Here is a 22,303-nt window from a genome sequence, read left to right as displayed (position 1 = left end):
CACTTCAGGTTTACTGTATCCCTTGGACATTCTTATTGACGATGAAACACGGAAAATGCATCGGAATTAAATAAAAAAGGCACAATGCCGACTTAAGTACAAGAAGACTGACCCTTCTTACTGTCTATGTTTAGAACCATTCCTGTGACACTAGTTATAGATTCCAATGCTTCATTTCAGGTTTACTGTATCCCTCTGACCTTCTTATTGACGATGAAACAGAGAAATTGCATCAGAATTAAATACAAAAGGCACAATGACGACTTAAGTACAAGAAGACTAACTCTTCGTACTGACTATGATTTGAACCATTCCTGTGACGCTAGTTACAGATTCAGATGCTTCACTTCAGGTTTACTGTATCCCTTGGACCTTCTTATTGACGATGAAACACAGATATTGCATCGGAATTAAATACAAAAGGCACAATGCCGACTTAAGTACAAGAAGACTGACTCTTCCTACTGTCTATGTTTTGAACCATTCCTGTGACAGTTGTTACAGATTCCGATGCTTCACTTCTGGTTTACTGTATCCCTCTGACCTTCTTATTGAAGATGAAACACAGACATTGCATCGGAATTAGATACAAAAGGCACAATGCTGACTTAAGTACAAGAAGACTGACTCTTCTTACTGACTATGTTTGGAACCATTCCTGTGACACTAGTTATAGATTCCGATGCCTCACTTCAGGTTTACTGTATCCCTCTGACCTTATTATTGACGATGAAACACAGATATTGCATCGGAATTAAATACAAAAGGCACAATGCCAACATAAGTACAGGAAGACTGCCTCTTCTTACTGACTATGATTTGAACCATTCCTGTGACATTAGTTATAGATTCCGATGCTTCACTTCAGGTTTACTCTATGCCTAGGACCTTCGTATTGACGATGAAACACAGAAATTGCATCGGAACTAACTACAAAAGGCACAATGCCGACTTAAGTACAAGAAGACTGACCCTTCCCACTGTCTATGTTTGCACGATTCCTGTGACATTGGTTGTAGATTCCGATGCTTCACTTCAGGTTTACTATATCCTTTGGACCTTCTTATTGGCGACGACATACAGAAATTGCATTGGAATTAAATAGAAAAGGCACATTGCCGACTTTAGTACAAGAAGACTGACTCTTCTTACTGTCTATGTTTTGAACCATTCCTGTGACACTAGTTATAGATTCCGATGCTTCACTTCAGGTTTACTGCATCCCTTGGACCTTCTTATTGACGATGAAACACAGAAAATGCATCGGAATTAAATGCAAAAGGCACAATGCCGACTTAAGTACAAGAAGATTGACTCTTCTTACTGACTGTTTCGAACCATTCCTGTGACACAAGTAATAGATTCCAATGCTTCACTTCAGGTTTACTGTATCCCTTGGACCTTCTTATTGACGATGAAACACGGAAAATGCATCGGAATTAAATAAAAAAGGCACAATGCCGACTTAAGTACAAGAAGACTGACCCTTCTTACTGTCTATGTTTAGAACCGTTCCTGTGACACTAGTTATAGATTCCAATGCTTCATTTCAGGTTTACTGTATCCCTCTGACCTTCTTATTGACGATGAAACAGAGAAATTGCATCGGAATTAAATACAAAAGGCACAATGACGACTTAAGTACAAGAAGACTAACTCTTCGTACTGACTATGATTTGAACCATTCTTGTGACGCTAGTTACAGATTCAGATGCTTCACTTCAGGTTTACTGTATCCCTTGGACCTTCTTATTGACGATGAAACACAGATATTGCATCGGAATTAAATACAAAAGGCACAATGCCGACTTAAGTACAAGAAGACTGACTCTTCCTACTGTCTATGTTTTGAACCATTCCTGTGACAGTTGTTACAGATTCCGATGCTTCACTTCTGGTTTACTGTATCCCTCTGACCTTCTTTTTGACGAAGAAACACAGACATTGCATCGGTATTAAATACAAAAGGCACAATGCCGACTTAAGTACAAGAAGACTGACTCCTCCTACTGTCTATGATTTGAACGATTCCTGTAACATTAGTTATTGATTCCGATGCTTCACTTCAGGTTTACTGTATCCTTTGGACCTTCTAATTGCCGACGAAATGCATAAATAGCTTCGGAATTAAATACAAAAGGCACAATGCCGACTTAAGTACAAGAAGACTGACTCTTCGTATTGACTATGTTTTGAACCATTCCTGTGACACTAGTTATAGATTACGATGATTCACTTAAGAATTACTGTATCCCTTGGCCCTTCTTATTGACGATGAAACACAGAAAACCCATCGGAATTAAATAGAAAAGGCACAATGCCGACTTAAGTACAAGAAGACTGAATCTTCTTGCTGTCTATGTTTTGAACCATTCCTGTGACACTAGTTATAGATTCCGATGCTTCACTTCAGGTTTACTGTATCCCTTGGACCTTCTTATTGACGATGAAACGCAGAAATTGCATCGGAATTAAGTACGAAAGGCACAATGCCGACTTAAGTACAAGAAGACTGACTCTTCTATCTGTCTATGTTTTGAACCATTCCTGTGACGCTAGTTACAGATTCCGATGCTTCACTTCACCGTTACTGTATCCCTCTGACATTCTTATTGACGATGAAACACTGAAATTGCATCGGAATTAAATAGAAAAGGCACAATGCCGACTTAAGTACAAGAAGACTGACTCTTCCTGCTGTCTATGATTTGAACCATTCCAGTGACACTAGTTATAGATTCCGATGCTTCACTTCCGGTTAACTGTATCCCTCTGACCTTCTCTTTGACGATGAAACACAGAAATTGCATTGGAATTAAATACAAAAGGCACAATGGCGACTTAAGTACAAGAATACTGACTCTTCCTACTGTCTATGTTTTGAACGATTCCTGTGACATTAGTTATTGATTCCGATGCTTCACTTCAGGTTTACTGTATCCTTTGGACCTTGTAATTGGCGACGAAATGCAGAAATAGCTTCGGAATGAGAAACAAAAGGCACAATGCCGACTGAAGTACAACACGACTGACTCTTCTTACGGACTGTTTTGAACCATTCCTGTGACGCTTGTTATAGATTCCGATGCTTCATTTCAGGTTTACTGTATCCCTCTGACCTTCTTTTTGACGATGAAACACAGAAATGGCATCGGAATTAAATACAAAAGGCACAATGCCGACTTAAGTACAAGAAGACTGACTCATCCTACTGTCTATGTTTTGAACGATTCCTGTGACATTAGTTATAGATTCCGATGCTTCACTTCAGGTTTACTGTATCCTTTGGACCTTCTTATTGACGATGAAACACAGAAAATGCATCCGAATTAAATACAAAAGGCACAATGCTGACTTACGTACAAGAAGATTATCTCTTCTTACTGACTGTTTTGAACCATTCCTGTGACACTAGTTATAGATTCCGATGCTTCACTTCAGGTTTACTGTATCCCTCCGACCTTCTTATTGACGATGAAACACAGAAATTGCATCGGAATTAAATACAAAAGGCACAATGCCGACTTAAGTACAAGAAGACTGACTCTTCTTACTGACTGTTTTGAACCATTCCTGTGACACTTGTTATAGATTCCGATGCTCCACTTCAGGTTTACTGTATCCCTCTGACCTTCTTATTGACGATGAAACACAGAAATTGCATCGGTATCAAACACAAAAAGCACAATGCTGACTTAAGTACAAGAAGAATGACTCTTCGTACTGACTATGTTTTGAACCATTCCTGTGATACTAGTTATAGATTATGATGATTCACTTCAGGATTACAGTATCCCTTGGACCTTCTTATTGACGATGAAACACAGGTATTGTATCGGAATTAAATAGAAAAGGCACAATGCCTACTTAAGTACAAGAAGACTGACTCTTCTTACTGACTATGTTTTAAACCATTCCTGTGATACTTGTTATAGATTCCGATGCTTCACTTCAGGTTTACTGTATTCCTCTGACCTCCTTATTGACGATGAAACACAGGTATTGCATCGGAATTAAATACAAAAGGCACAATGCCGACTTAAGTACAAGAAGACTGACTCTTCCTACTGGCTATGTTTGAACGATTCCTGTGACATTAGTTATTGATTCCGATGCTTCACATCAGGTTTACTGTATCCTTTGGGCCTTGTAATTGGCGACGAAATGCAGAAATAGCTTCGGAATTAAATACAAAAGGCACAATGCCGACTTAAGTACAAGAAGACTGACTCTTCTTACTGACTGTTTTGAACCATTCCTGTGACACTTGTTATAGATTACGATGATTCACTTCAGGTTTACTGTATCCCTTGGACCTTCTTATTGACGATGAAACACAGAAATTGCATCGGAATTAAATAGAAACGGCACAATGCCGACTTAAGTACAAGAAGACTGACTCTTCTTACTGACTATGTTTTGAACCATTCCTGTGACACTAGTTATAGATTCCGATGCTTCACTTCAGGTTTACTGTATCCCTCTGACCTTCTTATTGACGATGAAGCACAGAAGATGCATCGGAATTAAATACAAAATGCACAATGCCGACTTAAGTACAAGAAGACTGACTCTTCTTACTGTCTATGTTTTGAACAATCCCTGTGACACTAGTTATAGTTTCCGATGCTTCACCTCAGGTTTACTGAATCCCTTGCACCTTCGTATTGACGATGAAACACAGATATTACATCGGAATTAAATACAAAAAAATCACAATGCCTGCTTAAGTACAAGAAGACTGACCGATCTTACTGTCTACGTTTAGAACAATTCCTGTGACACAAGTTATAGATTCCGATGCTTCACCTCAGGTTTACTGTATCCCTTGGACCTTCTTATTGACGATGACACACAGAAATTGCATCGGAATTAAATACAAAAGGCACAATGCCGACTTAAGTACAAGAAGACTGAATCTTCTTACTGACTATGTTTGGAACCATTCCTGTGACACTAGTTATAGATTCCGATGCCTCACTTCAGGTTTAGTGTAATTCTCTGACCTTCTTATTGACGATGAAACACAGATATTGCATCGGAATTAAATAGAAAAGGCACAATGCCGACTTAAGTACAAGAAGACTGACTCTTCTTACTGACTATGTTTTGAACCATTCCTGTGACACTATTTACAGATTCCGATGCTTCACTTCAGCTTTACTGTATCCCTCTGACCTTCTTATTGACGATGAAACACAGAAATTGCATCGGAATTAGATACAAAAGGCACAATGCCGACTTAAGTACAAGAAGACTGACTCTTCCTACTGTCTATGTTTTAAACGATTACTGTGTCAATATTTATTGATTCCGATGCTTCACTTCAGGTTTACTGTATCCTTTGGACCTTCAAATTGGCGACGAAATGCAGAAATAGCTTCGGAATTAAATGCAAAAGGCACAATGCCGACTTAAGTACAAGAAGACTGACTCTTCTTACTGACTGCTTTGAACCATTCCTGTGACACTTGTTATAGATTACGATGATTCACTTCAGGTTTACTGTATCCCTCTGACCTTCTTATTGACGATGAAACACAGAAATTGCATCGGAATTAAATAGAAACGGCACAATGCCGACTTAAGTACAAGAAGACTGACTCTTCTTACTGACTATGTTTGGAACCATTCCTGTGACACTAGTTATAGATTCCGATGTCTCACTTCAGGTTTACTGTATCCCTCTGACCTTATTATTGACGATGAAACACAGATATTGCATCGGAATTAAATACAAAAGGCACAATGAAAACATAAGTACAAGAAGACTGCCTCTTCTTACTGACTATGATTTGAACCATTCCTGTGACATTAGTTATAGATTCCGATGCTTCACTTCAGGTTTACTCTATGACTAGGACCTTCGTATTGACGATGAAACACAGAAATTGCATCGGAACTAAATACAAAAGGCACAATGCCGACTTAAGTACAAGAAGACTGACCCTTCCCACTGTCTATGTTTGCACGATTCCTGTGACATTGGTTATAGATTCCGATGCTTCACTTCAGGTTTACTATATCCTTTGGACCTTCTTATTGGCGACGACATACAGAAATTGCATTGGAATTAAATAGAAAAGGCACATTGCCGACTTTAGTACAAGAAGACTGACTCTTCTTACTGTCTATGTTTTGAACCATTCCTGTGACACTAGTTATAGATTCTGATGCTTCACTTCAGGTTTACTGCATCCCTTGGACCTTCTTATTGACGATGAAACACAGAAAATGCATCGGAATTAAATACAAAAGGCACAATGCCGACTTAAGTACAAGAAGATTGACTCTTCTTACTGACTGTTTCGAACCATTCCTGTGACACAAGTAATAGATTCCAATGCTTCACTTCAGGTTTACTGTATCCCTTGGACCTTCTTATTGACGATGAAACACGGAAAATGCATCGGAATTAAATAAAAAAGGCACAATGCCGACTTAAGTACAAGAAGACTGACCGTTCTTACTGTCTATGTTTAGAACCATTCCTGTGACACTAGTTATAGATTCCAATGCTTCATTTCAGGTTTACTGTATCCCTCTGACCTTCTTATTGACGATGAAACACAGAAATTGCATCGGAATTAAATACAAAAGGCACAATGACGACTTAAGTACAAGAAGAGTAACTCTTCGTACTGACTATGATTTGAACCATTCCTGTGACGCTAGTTACAGATTCAGATGCTTCACTTCAGGTTTACTGTATCCCTTGGACCTTCTTATTGACGATGAAACACAGATATTGCATCGGAATTAAATACAAAAGACACAATGCCGACTTAAGTACAAGAAGACTGACTCTTCCTACTGTCTATGTTTTGAACCATTCCTGTGACAGTTGTTACAGATTCCGATGCTTCACTTCTGGTTTACTGTATCCCTCTGACCTTCTTTTTGACGAAGAAACACAGACATTGCATCGGTATTAAATACAAAAGGCACAATGCCGACTTAAGTACAAGAAGACTGACTCCTCCTACTGTCTATGTTTTGAACGATTCCTGTACATTAGTTATTGATTCCGATGCTTCACTTCAGGTTTACTGTATCCTGTGGACCTTCTAATTGCCGACGAAATGCATAAACAGCTTCGGAATTAAATACAAAAGGCACAATGCCGACTTAAGTACAAGAAGACTGACTCTTCGTATTGACTATGTTTTGAACCATTCCTGTGACACTAGTTATAGATTACGATGATTCACTTAAGAATTACTGTATCCCTTGGCCCTTCTTATTGACGATGAAATACAGAAATTCCATCGGAATTAAATAGAAAAGGCACAATGCCTACTTAAGTACAAGAAGACTGAATCTTCTTGCTGTCTATGTTTTGAACCATTCCTGTGACACTAGTTATAGATTCCGATGCTTCACTTCAGGTTTACTGTATCCCTTGGACCTTCTTATTGACGATGAAACGCAGAAATTGCATCGGAATTAAGTACGAAAGGCACAATGCCGACTTAAGTACAAGAAGACTGACTCTTCTATCTGTCTATGATTTGAACCATTCCTGTGACGCTAGTTACAGATTCCGATGCTTCACTTCACCGTTACTGTATCCCTCTGACATTCTTATTGACGATGAAACACTGAAATAGCATCGGAATTAAATAGAAAAGGCACAATGCCGATTTAAGTACAAGAAGACTGACTCTCCTTTCTGTCTATGTTTTGAACCATTCCTGTGACGCTAGTTACAGATTCCGATGCTTCACTTCAGGGTTGCTGTAACCCTCTGACATTCTTATTGACGATGAAACACAGAAATTGCATCGGAATTAAATTCAAAAGGCACAATGCTGACTTACGTACAAGAAGATTGTCTCTTCTTACTGACTGTTTTGAACCATTCCTGTGACGCTTGTTATAGATTCCGATGCTTCATTTCAGGTTTACTGTATCCCTTGGACCTTCTTATTGACGATGAAACACAGAAATTGCATCGGAATTAAATACAAAAGGCACAATGCCGACTTAAGTACAAGAAGACTGACTCATCCTACTGTCTATGTTTTGAACGATTCCTGTGACATTAGTTATAGATTCCGATGCTTCACTTCAGGTTTACTGTATCCTTTGGACCTTCTTATTGACGATGAAACACAGAAAATGCATCGGAATTAAATACAAAAGGCACAATGCTGACTTACGTACAAGAAGATTGTCTCTTCTTACTGACTGTTTTGAACCATTCCTGTGACACTTGTTATAGATTCCGATGCTCCACTTCAGGTTTACTGTATCCCTCTGACCTTCTTATTGACGATGAAACACAGAAATTGCATCGGTATGAAACACAAAAGGCACAATGCCGACTTAAGTACAAGAAGAATGACTCTTCGTACTGACTATGTTTTGAACCATTCCTGTGATACTAGTTATAGATTATGATGATTCACTTCAGGATTACTGTATCCCTTGGACCTTCTTATTGACGATGAAACACAGAGATTGCATCGGAATTAAATAGAAAAAGCACAATGCCGACTTAAGTACAATAAGACTGACTCTTCTTACTGACTATTTTTGGAACCATTCCTGTGACACTAGTTATAGATTCCGATGCCTCACTACAGGTTTATTGTATCCCTCTGGCCATCTTATTGACGATGAAACACAGATATTGCATCGGAATTAAATAGAAAAGGCACAATGCCGACTTAAATACAACAAGACTGACTCTTCTTACTGACTATGTTTTGAACCATTCCTGTGACACTAGTTATAGATTCCGATGCTTCACTTCAGGTTTACTGTATCCCTTGGACCTTCTTATTGACGATGAAACACAGAAATAGCATCGGATTTAAATACAAAAGGCACACTGCCGACTGAAGTACAAGAAGACTGACTCCTCTTTCTGTCTATGTTTTGAACCATTCCTGTAACGCTAGTTACAGATTCCGATGCTTCACTTCAGGGTTACTGTATCTCTCTGACATTCTTATTGACGATGAAACACTGAAATTCCATCGGAATTAAATAAAAAAGGCACAATGGCGACTTAAGTACAAGAAGACTGACTCTTCCTACTGTCTATGTATTGAACGATTCCTGTGACATTAGTTATTGTTTCCGATGCTTCACTTCAGGTTTACTGTATCCTTTGGACCTTCTAATTGGCGACGAAATGCATAAATAGCTTCGGAATTAAATACAAAAGGCACAATGCCGACTTAAGTACAAGAAGACTGACTCTTCGTATTGACTATGCTTTGAACCATTCCTGTGACACTAGTTATAGATTACGATGATTCACTTAGGGATTACTGTATCCCTTGGCCCTTCTTATTGACGATGAAACACAGAAATTGCATCGGAATTCAATAGAAAAGGCACAATGCCGACTTAAGTACAGGAAGACTGACTCTTCTTACTGACTATGTTTGGAACCCTTCCTGTGACACTAGTTATAGATTCCGATACCTCACTTTAGGTTTACTGTATCCCTCTGACCTTCTTATTGACGATGAAACACAGAAATGCCATCGGAATTAAATAGAAAAGGCACAATGCCGACTACAGTACAAGAAGACTGACTCTTCTTGCTGTCTATGTTTTGAACCATTCCTGTGACACTAGTTATAGATTCCGAAGCTTCACTTCAGGTTTACTGTATCCCTTGGACCTTCTTATTGACGATGAAACACAGAAATTGCATCGGAATCAAGTACAAAGGGCACAATGCCGACTTAAGTACAAGAAGACTGACTCTTCTTTCCGTCAATGTTTTGAACCATTCCTGTGACGCTAGTTACAGATTCCGATGCTTCACTTCACCGTTACTGTATCCCTCTGACATTCTTATTGACGATGAAACACTGAAATTGCATCGGAATTAAATAGAAAAGGCACAATGCCGACTTAAGTACAAGAAGACTGACTCTTCCTACTGTCTATGATTTGAACCATTCCTGTGACACTAGTTATAGATTCCGATGCTTCAATTCAGGTTTACTGTATCCCTTGGACGTTCTTATTGACGATGAAACACAGAAATTGCATCGGAATTAAATAGAAAAGGCACAATGCCGACCTATGTACAAGAAGACAGACTCTCCTTACTGACTATGTTTTGAACCATTAATGTGACGCTAGTTACAGATTCCGATGCTTCACTTCAGGTTTACTGTATCCCTTGGACCTTCTTGTTGACGATGAAACACAGATACTGCATCGTAATTAAATACAAAAGGCACAATGCCAACTTAAGTCCAAGAGGACTGACTTTTCCTACTGTCTATGTTTTGAACCGCTCCTGTGACACTAGTTACAGATTCCGATGCTTCACTTCAGGTTAACTGTATCCCTCTGACCTTCTTTTTGACGATGAAACACAGAAATTGCATCGGAATTAAATACAAAAGGCACAATGCCGACTTAAGTACAAGAATACTGACTCTTCCTACTGTCTATGTTTTGAACGATTCCTGTGACATTAGTTATTGATTCCGATGCTTCACTTCAGGTTTGCTGTATCCTTTGGACCTTGTAATTGGCGACGAAATGCAGAAATAGCTTCGGAATGAAAAACAAAAGGCACAATGCCGACTTAAGTACAAGACGACTGACTCTTCTTACTGACTGTTTTGAACCATTCCTGTGACACTTGTTATAGATTCCGATGCTTCACTTTAGGTTTACTGTATCCCTCTGACCTACTTTTTGACGATGAAACACAGAAATTGCATCGGAATTAAATACAAGAGGCACAATGCCGACATAAGTACGAAGAAGACTGACTCTTCTTACTGTCTATGTTTTGAACCATTCCTGTGACACTAGTTATAGATTCCGATGCTTCACTTCAGGTTTACTGTATCCCTTGCACCTTCGTATTAACGATGAAACACAGATATTACATCGGAATTAAATACAAAAGGCACAATGCCGACTTAAGTACAAGAAGACTGACTCTTCTTACTGACTATGTTTGGAACCATTCCTGTGGCACTAGTTATAGATTCCGATGCCTCACTTCAGGTTTACTGTTTCCCTCTGACCTTCTTATTGACGATGAAACACAGATATTGCATCGGAATTAAATAGAAAAGGCACAATGCCGACTTAAGTACAAGAAGACTGACTCTTCCAACTGTCTATGTTTTGAACCATTCCTGTGACACTATTTACAGATTCCGATGCTTCACTTCAGCTTTACTGTATCCCTCTGACCTTCTTTTTGACGATGAAACACAGACATTGCATCGGAATTAGATACAAAAGGCACAATGCCGACTTAAGTACAAGAAGACTGACTCTTCCTACTGTCTATGTTTTGAACGATTACTGTGACATTAGTTATTGATTCCGATGCTTCACTTCACGTTTACTGTATCCTTTGGACCTTCTAATTGGCGACGAAATGCAGAAATAGCTTCGGAATTAAATACAAAAGGCACAATGCCGACTTAAGTACAAGAAGACTGACTCTTCTTACTGACTGTTTTGAACCATTCCTGTGACACTTGTTATAGATTACGATGATTCACTTCAGGTTTACTGTATCCCTTGGACCTTCTTATTGACGATGAAACACAGAAATTGCATCGGAATTAAATAGAAACGGCACAATGCCGACTTAAGTACAAGAAGACTGACTCTCTTTACTGACTGTTTTGAACCATTCCTGCGACACTTGTTATAGATTCCGATGCTCCACGTCAGGTTTACTGTATCCCTCTGACCTTCTTATTGACGATGAAACACAGAAATTGCATCGGTATGAAACACAAAAGGCACAATGCCGACTTAAGTACAAGAAGAATGACTCTTCGTACTGACTATGTTTTGAACCATTCCTGTGATACTAGTTATAGATTATGATGATTCACTTCAGGATTACTGTATCCCTTGGACCTTCTTATTGACGATGAAACACAGAGATTGCATCGGAATTAAATAGAAAAAGCACAATGCCGACTTAAGTACAAGAAGACTGACTCTTCTTACTGACTATGTTTTGAACCATTCCTGTGACACTAGTTATAGATTCCGATGCTTCACTTCAGGTTTACTGTATCCCTTGGACCTTCTTATTGACGATGAAACACAGAAATAGCATCGGATTTAAATACAAAAGGCACACTGCCGACTGAAGTACAAGAAGACTGACTCCTCTTTCTGTCTATGTTTTGAACCATTCCTGTGACGCTAGTTACAGATTCCGATGCTTCACTTCAGGGTTACTGTATCTCTCTGACATTCTTATTGACGATGAAACACTGAAATTCCATCGGAATTAAATAGAAAAGGCACAATGCCGACTTAAGTACAAGAAGACTGACTCTTCCTACTGTCTATGTATTGAACGATTCCTGTGACATTAGTTATTGTTTCCGATGCTTCACTTCAGGTTTACTGTATCCTTTGGACCTTCTAATTGGCGACCAAATGCATAAATAGCTTCGGAATTAAATACAAAAGGCACAATGCCGACTTAAGTACAAGAAGACTGACTCTTCGTATTGACTATGCTTTGAACCATTCCTGTGACACTAGTTATAGATTACGATGATTCACTTAGGGATTACTGTATCCCTTGGCCCTTCTTATTGACGATGAAACACAGAAATTGCATCGGAATTAAATAGAAAAGGCACAATGCCGACTTAAGTACAGGAAGACTGACTTTTCTTACTGACTATGTTTGGAACCCTTCCTGTGACACTAGTTATAGATTCCGATGCCTCACTTTAGGTTTACTGTATCCCTCTGACCTTCTTATTGACGATGAAACACAGAAATTCCATCGGAATTAAATAGAAAAGGCACAATGCCGACTACAGTACAAGAAGACTGACTCTTCTTGCTGTCTATGTTTTGAACCATTCCTGTGACACTAGTTATAGATTCCGAAGCTTCACTTCAGGTTTACTGTATCCCTTGGACCTTCTAATTGACGATGAAACACAGAAATTGCATCGGAATCAAGTACAAAAGGCACAATGCCGACTTAAGTACAAGAAGACTGACTCTTCTTTCCGTCAATGTTTTGAACCATTCCTGTGACGCAAGTTAGAGATTCCGATGCTTCACTTCACCGTTACTGTATCCCTCTGACACTCTTATTGACGATGAAACACTGAAATTGCATCGGAATTAAATAGAAAAGGCACAATGCCGACTTAAGTACAAGAAGACTGACTCTTCCTACTGTCTATGATTTGAACCATTCCTGTGACACTAGTTATAGATTCCGATGCTTCAATTCAGGTTTACTGTATCCCTTGGACGTTCTTATTGACGATGAAACACAGAAATTGCATCGGAATTAAATAGAAAAGGCACAATGCCGACCTATGTACAAGAAGACAGACTCTCCTTACTGACTATGTTTTGAAACATTAATGTGACGCTAGTTACAGATTCCGATGCTTCACTTCAGGTTTACTGTATCCCTTGGACCTTCTTGTTGACGATGAAACACAGATACTGCATCTTAATTAAATACAAAAGGCACAATGCCAACTTAAGTACAAGAGGACTGACTTTTCCTACTGTCTATGTTTTGAACCACTCCTGTGACACTAGTTACAGATTCCGATGCTTCACTTCAGGTTAACTGTATCCCTCTGACCTTCTTTTTGACGATGAAACACAGAAATTGCATCGGAATTAAATACAAAAGGCACAATGCCGACTTAAGTACAAGAATACTGACTCTTCCTACTGTCTATGTTTTGAACGATTCCTGTGACATTAGTTATTGATTCCAATGCTTCACTTCAGGTTTGCTGTATCCTTTGGACCTTGTAATTGGCGACGAAATGCAGAAATAGCTTCGGAATGAAAAACAAAAGGCACAATGCCGACTTAAGTACAAGGCGACTGACTCTTCTTACTGACTGTTTTGAACCATTCCTGTGACACTTGTTATAGATTCCGATGATTCACTTCAGGTTTACTGTATCCCTCTGACCTACTTTTTGACGATGAAACACAGAAATTGCATCGGAATTAAATACAAGGGGCACAATGCCGACATAAGTACGAAGAAGACTGACTCTTCTTACTGTCTATGTTTTGAACCATTCCTGTGACACTAGTTATAGATTCCGATGCTTCACTTCAGGTTTACTGTATCCCTTGCACCTTCGTATTAACGATGAAACACAGATATTACATCGGAATTAAATACAAAAGGCACAATGCCGACTTAAGTACAAGAAGGCTGACCGATCTTACTGTCCATGTTTAGAACCATTTCTGTGACACAAGTTATAGATTCCGATGCTTCACTTCGGGTTTAGTGTATCCCTCTCACCTTCTTATTGACGATGAGACACAGAAATTGAATCGGAATTAAATACAAAAGGCACAATGCCGACTTAAGTACAAGAAGACTGACTCTTCTTACTGACTATGTTTGGAACCATTCCTGTGGCACTAGTTATAGATTCCGATGCCTCACTTCAGGTTTACTGTTTCCCTCTGACCTTCTTATTGACGATGAAACACAGATATTGCATCGGAATTAAATAGAAAAGGCACAATGCCGACTTAAGTACAAGAAGACTGACTCTTCTTACTGACTATGTTTTGAACCATTCCTGTGACACTAGTTATAGATTCCGATGCTTCACTTCAGGTTTACTGTATCCCTCTGACCTTCTTATTGACGATGAAACACGGATATTGCATCGGAATTAAATACAAAAGGCACAATGCCGACTTAAGTACAAGAAGACTGACTCTTCCAACTGTCTATGTTTTGAACCATTCCTGTGACACTATTTACAGATTCCGATGCTGCACTTCAGCTTTACTGTATCCCTCTGACCTTCTTTTTGACGATGAAACACAGACATTGCATCGGAATTAGATACAAAAGGCACAATGCCGACTTAAGTACAAGAAGACTGACTCTTCCTACTGTCTATGTTTTGAACGGTTACTGTGACATTAGTTATTGATTCCGATGCTTCACTTCACGTTTACTGTATCCTTTGGACCTTCTAATTGGCGACGAAATGCAGAAATAGCTTCGGAATTAAATACAAAAGGCACAATGCCGACTTAAGTACAAGAAGACTGACTCTTCTTACTGACTGTTTTGAACCATTCCTGTGACACTTGTTATAGATTACGATGATTCACTTCAGGTTTACTGTATCCCTCGGACCTTCTTATTGACGATGAAACACAGAAATTGCATCGGAATTAAATAGAAACGGCACAATGCCGACTTAAGTACAAGAAGACTGACTCTCTTTACTGACTGTTTTGAACCATTCCTGTGACACTTGTTATAGATTCCGATGCTCCACTTCAGGTTTACTGTATCCCTCTGACTTTCTTATTGACGATGAAACACAGAAATTGCATCGGTATGAAACACAAAAGGCACAAAGCCGACTTAAGTACAAGAAGAATGACTCTTCGTACTGACTATGTTTTGAACCATTCCTGTGATACTAGTTATAGATTATGATGATTCACTTCAGGATTACTGTATCCCTTGGACCTTCTTATTGACGATGAAACACAGAGATTGCATCCGAATTAAATAGAAAAAGCACAATGCCGACTTAAGTACAAGAAGACTGACTCTTCTTACTGACTATTTTTGGAACCATTCCTGTGACACTAGTTATAGATTCCGATGCCTCACTTCAGGTTTATTGTATCCCTCTGGCCATCTTATTGACGATGAAACACAGATATTGCATCGGAATTAAATAGAAAAGGCACAATGCCGACTTAAATACAACAAGACTGACTCTTCTTACTGACTATGTTTTGAACCATTCCTGTGACACTAGTTATGGATTCCGATGCTTCACTTCAGGTTTACTGTATCCCTCTGACCTCCTTATTGACGATCAAACACAGAAAGTGCATCGGAATTAAATAGAAAAGGCACAATGCCGACTTAAGTACAAGAAGACTGACTCTTCTTACTGTCTATGTTTTGAACCATTCCTGTGACACTAGTTATAGATTCCGATGCTTCACTTCAGGTTTACTGTATCCCTTGGACCTTCTTATTGACGATGAAACACAGAAATAGCATCGGATTTAAATACAAAAGGCACACTGCCGACTGAAGTACAAGCAGACTGACTCCTCTTTCTGTCTATGTTTTGAACCATTCCTGTGACGCTAGTTACAGATTCCGATGCTTCACTTCAGGGTTACTGTATCTCTCTGACATTCTTATTGACGATGAAACACTGAAATTCCATCGGAATTAAATAGAAAAGGCACAATGCCGACTTAAGTACAAGAAGACTGACTCTTCCTACTGTCTATGTATTGAACGATTCCTGTGACATTAGTTATTGTTTCCGATGCTTCACTTCAGGTTTACTGTATCCTTTGGACCTTCTAATTGGCGACCAAATGCATAAATAGCTTCGGAATTAAATACAAAAGGCACAATGCCGACTTAAGTACAAGAAGACTGACTCTTCGTATTGACTATGCTTTGAACCATTCCTGTGACACTAGTTATAGATTACGATGATTCACTTAGGGATTACTGTATCCCTTGGCCCTTCTTATTGACGATGAAACACAGAAATTGCATCGGAATTAAATAGAAAAGGCACAATGCCGACTTAAGTACAGGAAGACTGACTTTTCTTACTGACTATGTTTGGAACCCTTCCTGTGACACTAGTTATAGATTCCGATGCCTCACTTTAGGTTTACTGTATCCCTCTGACCTTCTTATTGACGATGAAACACAGAAATTCCATCGGAATTAAATAGAAAAGGCACAATGCCGACTACAGTACAAGAAGACTGACTCTTCTTGCTGTCTATGTTTTGAACCATTCCTGTGACACTAGTTATAGATTCCGAAGCTTCACTTCAGGTTTACTGTATCCCTTGGACCTTCTAATTGACGATGAAACACAGAAATTGCATCGGAATCAAGTACAAAAGGCACAATGCCGACTTAAGTACAAGAAGACTGACTCTTCTTTCCGTCAATGTTTTGAACCATTCCTGTGACGCAAGTTAGAGATTCCGATGCTTCACTTCACCGTTACTGTATCCCTCTGACACTCTTATTGACGATGAAACACTGAAATTGCATCGGAATTAAATAGAAAAGGCACAATGCCGACTTAAGTACAAGAAGACTGACTCTTCCTACTGTCTATGATTTGAACCATTCCTGTGACACTAGTTATAGATTCCGATGCTTCAATTCAGGTTTACTGTATCCCTTGGACGTTCTTATTGACGATGAAACACAGAAATTGCATCGGAATTAAATAGAAAAGGCACAATGCCGACCTATGTACAAGAAGACAGACTCTCCTTACTGACTATGTTTTGAAACATTAATGTGACGCTAGTTACAGATTCCGATGCTTCACTTCAGGTTTACTGTATCCCTTGGACCTTCTTGTTGACGATGAAACACAGATACTGCATCTTAATTAAATACAAAAGGCACAATGCCAACTTAAGTACAAGAGGACTGACTTTTCCTACTGTCTATGTTTTGAACCACTCCTGTGACACTAGTTACAGATTCCGATGCTTCACTTCAGGTTAACTGTATCCCTCTGACCTTCTTTTTGACGATGAAACACAGAAATTGCATCGGAATTAAATACAAAAGGCACAATGCCGACTTAAGTACAAGAATACTGACTCTTCCTACTGTCTATGTTTTGAACGATTCCTGTGACATTAGTTATTGATTCCAATGCTTCACTTCAGGTTTGCTGTATCCTTTGGACCTTGTAATTGGCGACGAAATGCAGAAATAGCTTCGGAATGAAAAACAAAAGGCACAATGCCGACTTAAGTACAAGGCGACTGACTCTTCTTACTGACTGTTTTGAACCATTCCTGTGACACTTGTTATAGATTCCGATGATTCACTTCAGGTTTACTGTATCCCTCTGACCTACTTTTTGACGATGAAACACAGAAATTGCATCGGAATTAAATACAAGGGGCACAATGCCGACATAAGTACGAAGAAGACTGACTCTTCTTACTGTCTATGTTTTGAACCATTCCTGTGACACTAGTTATAGATTCCGATGCTTCACTTCAGGTTTACTGTATCCCTTGCACCTTCGTATTAACGATGAAACACAGATATTACATCGGAATTAAATACAAAAGGCACAATGCCGACTTAAGTACAAGAAGGCTGACCGATCTTACTGTCCATGTTTAGAACCATTTCTGTGACACAAGTTATAGATTCCGATGCTTCACTTCGGGTTTAGTGTATCCCTCTCACCTTCTTATTGACGATGAGACACAGAAATTGAATCGGAATCAAATACAAAAGGCACAATGCCGACTTAAGTACAAGAAGACTGACTCTTCTTACTGACTATGTTTGGAACCATTCCTGTGGCACTAGTTATAGATTCCGATGCCTCACTTCAGGTTTACTGTTTCCCTCTGACCTTCTTATTGACGATGAAACACAGATATTGCATCGGAATTAAATAGAAAAGGCACAATGCCGACTTAAGTACAAGAAGACTGACTCTTCTTACTGACTATGTTTTGAACCATTCCTGTGACACTAGTTATAGATTCCGATGCTTCACTTCAGGTTTACTGTATCCCTCTGACCTTCTTATTGACGATGAAACACGGATATTGCATCGGAATTAAATACAAAAGGCACAATGCCGACTTAAGTACAAGAAGACTGACTCTTCCAACTGTCTATGTTTTGAACCATTCCTGTGACACTATTTACAGATTCCGATGCTGCACTTCAGCTTTACTGTATCCCTCTGACCTTCTTTTTGACGATGAAACACAGACATTGCATCGGAATTAGATACAAAAGGCACAATGCCGACTTAAGTACAAGAAGACTGACTCTTCCTACTGTCTATGTTTTGAACGGTTACTGTGACATTAGTTATTGATTCCGATGCTTCACTTCACGTTTACTGTATCCTTTGGACCTTCTAATTGGCGACGAAATGCAGAAATAGCTTCGGAATTAAATACAAAAGGCACAATGCCGACTTAAGTACAAGAAGACTGACTCTTCTTACTGACTGTTTTGAACCATTCCTGTGACACTTGTTATAGATTACGATGATTCACTTCAGGTTTACTGTATCCCTCGGACCTTCTTATTGACGATGAAACACAGAAATTGCATCGGAATTAAATAGAAACGGCACAATGCCGACTTAAGTACAAGAAGACTGACTCTCTTTACTGACTGTTTTGAACCATTCCTGTGACACTTGTTATAGATTCCGATGCTCCACTTCAGGTTTACTGTATCCCTCTGACCTTCTTATTGACGATGAAACACAGAAATTGCATCGGTATGAAACACAAAAGGCACAAAGCCGACTTAAGTACAAGAAGAATGACTCTTCGTACTGACTATGTTTTGAACCATTCCTGTGATACTAGTTATAGATTATGATGATTCACTTCAGGATTACTGTATCCCTTGGACCTTCTTATTGACGATGAAACACAGAGATTGCATCCGAATTAAATAGAAAAAGCACAATGCCGACTTAAGTACAAGAAGACTGACTCTTCTTACTGACTATTTTTGGAACCATTCCTGTGACACTAGTTATAGATTCCGATGCCTCACTTCAGGTTTATTGCATCCCTCTGGCCATCTTATTGACGATGAAACACAGATATTGCATCGGAATTAAATAGAAAAGGCACAATGCCGACTTAAATACAACAAGACTGACTCTTCTTACTGACTATGTTTTGAACCATTCCTGTGACACTAGTTATGGATTCCGATGCTTCACTTCAGGTTTACTGTATCCCTCCGACCTCCTTATTGACGATCAAACACAGAAAGTGCATCGGAATTAAATAGAAAAGGCACAATGCCGACTTAAGTACAAGAAGACTGACTCTTCTTACTGTCTATGTTTTGAACCATTCCTGTGACACTAGTTATAGATTCCGATGCTTCACTTCAGGTTTACTGTATCCCTTGGACCTTCTTATTGACGATGAAACACAGAAATAGCATCGGATTTAAATACAAAAGGCACACTGCCGACTGAAGTACAAGCAGACTGACTCCTCTTTCTGTCTATGTTTTGAACCATTCCTGTGACGCTAGTTACAGATTCCGATGCTTCACTTCAGGGTTACTGTATCTCTCTGACATTCTTATTGACGATGAAACACTGAAATTCCATCGGAATTAAATAGAAAAGGCACAATGCCGACTTAAGTACAAGAAGACTGACTCTTCCTACTGTCTATGTATTGAACGATTCCTGTGACATTAGTTATTGTTTCCGATGCTTCACTTCAGGTTTACTGTATCCTTTGGACCTTCTAATTGGCGACGAAATGCATAAATAGCTTCGGAATTAAATACAAAAGGCACAATGCCGACTTAAGTACAAGAAGACTGACTCTTCGTATTGACTATGCTTTGAACCATTCCTGTGACACTAGTTATAGATTACGATGATTCACTTAGGGATTACTGTATCCCTTGGCCCTTCTTATTGACGATGAAACACAGAAATTGCATCGGAATTAAATAGAAAAGGCACAATGCCGACTTAAGTACAGGAAGACTGACTTTTCTTACTGACTATGTTTGGAACCCTTCCTGTGACACTAGTTATAGATTCCGATGCCTCACTTTAGGTTTACTGTATCCCTCTGACCTTCTTATGGACGATGAAACACAGAAATTCCATCGGAATTAAATAGAAAAGGCACAATGCCGACTACAGTACAAGAAGACTGACTCTTCTTGCTGTCTATGTTTTGAACCATTCCTGTGACACTAGTTATAGATTCCGAAGCTTCACTTCAGGTTTACTGTATCCCTTGGACCTTCTTATTGACGATGAAACACAGAAATTGCATCGGAATCAAGTACAAAAGGCACAATGCCGACTTAAGTACAAGAAGACTGACTCTTCTTTCCGTCAATGTTTTGAACCATTCCTGTGACGCTAGTTACAGATTCCGATACTTCACTTCACCGTTACTGTATCCCTCTGACATTCTTATTGACGATGAAACACTGAAATTGCATCGGAATTAAATAGAAAAGGCACAATGCCGACTTAAGTACAAGAGGACTGACTCTTCCTACTGTCTATGTTTTGAACCATTCCTGTGACACTAGTTACAGATTCCGATGCTTCACTTCGGGTTAACTGTATCCCTCTGACCTTCTTTTTGACGATGAAGCACAGAAATTGCATCGGAATTAAATACAAAAGGCACAATGCCGACTTAAGTACAAGAATACTGACTCTTCCTACTGTCTATGTTTTGAACGATTCCTGTGACATTAGTTATTGATTCCGATGCTTCACTTCAGGTTTGCTGTATCCTTTGGACCTTGTAATTGGCGACGAAATGCAAAAATAGCTTCGGAATGAAAAACAAAAAGCACAATGCCGTCTTAAGTACAAGACGACTGACTCTTCTTACTGACTGTTTTGAACCATTCCTGTGACACTTGTTATAGATTCCGATGCTTCACTTCAGGTTTACTGTATCCCTCTGACCTACTTTTTGACGATGAAACACAGAAATTGCATCGGAATTAAATACAAAAGGCACAATGCCGACATAAGTACGAAGAAGACTGACTCTTCTTACTGTCTATGTTTTGAACCATTCCTGAGACACTAGTTATAGATTCCGATGCTTCACTTCAGGTTTACTGTATCCCTTGCACCTTCGTATTGACGATGAAACACAGATATTACATCGGAATTAAATACAAAATGCACAATGCCGACTTAAGTACAAGAAGACTGACCGATCTTACTGTCTATGTTTAGAACCATTTCTGTGACACAAGTTATAGATTCCGATGCTTCACTTCGGGTTTACTGTATCCCTCTCACCTTCTTATTGACGATGAGACACAGAAATTGAATCGGAATTAAATACAAAAGGCACAATGCCGACTTAAGTACAAGAAGACTGACTCTTCTTACTGACTATGTTTGGTACCATTCCTGTGACACTAGTTATAGATTCCGAAGCCTCACTTCAGGTTTACTGTTTCCATCTGACCTTCTTATTGACGATGAAACACAGATATTGCATCGGAACTAAATAGAAAAGGCACAATGCCGACTTAAGTACAAGAAGACTGACTCTTCTTACTGACTATGTTTTGAACCATTCCTGTGACACTAGTTATAGATTCCGATGCTTCACTTCAGGTTTACTGTATCCCTCTGACCTTCTTATTGACGATGAAACACGGATATTGCATCGGAATTAAATACAAAAGGCACAATGCCGACTTAAGTACAAGAAGACTGACTCTTCCAACTGTCTATGTTTTGAACCATTCCTGTGACAC

This window comes from Schistocerca americana, chromosome 5 (assembly GCF_021461395.2).
Source record: "Schistocerca americana isolate TAMUIC-IGC-003095 chromosome 5, iqSchAmer2.1, whole genome shotgun sequence".
NCBI lineage: Eukaryota > Metazoa > Arthropoda > Insecta > Orthoptera > Acrididae > Schistocerca > Schistocerca americana.
Note: the sequence above shows the minus strand (reverse complement) of the source record.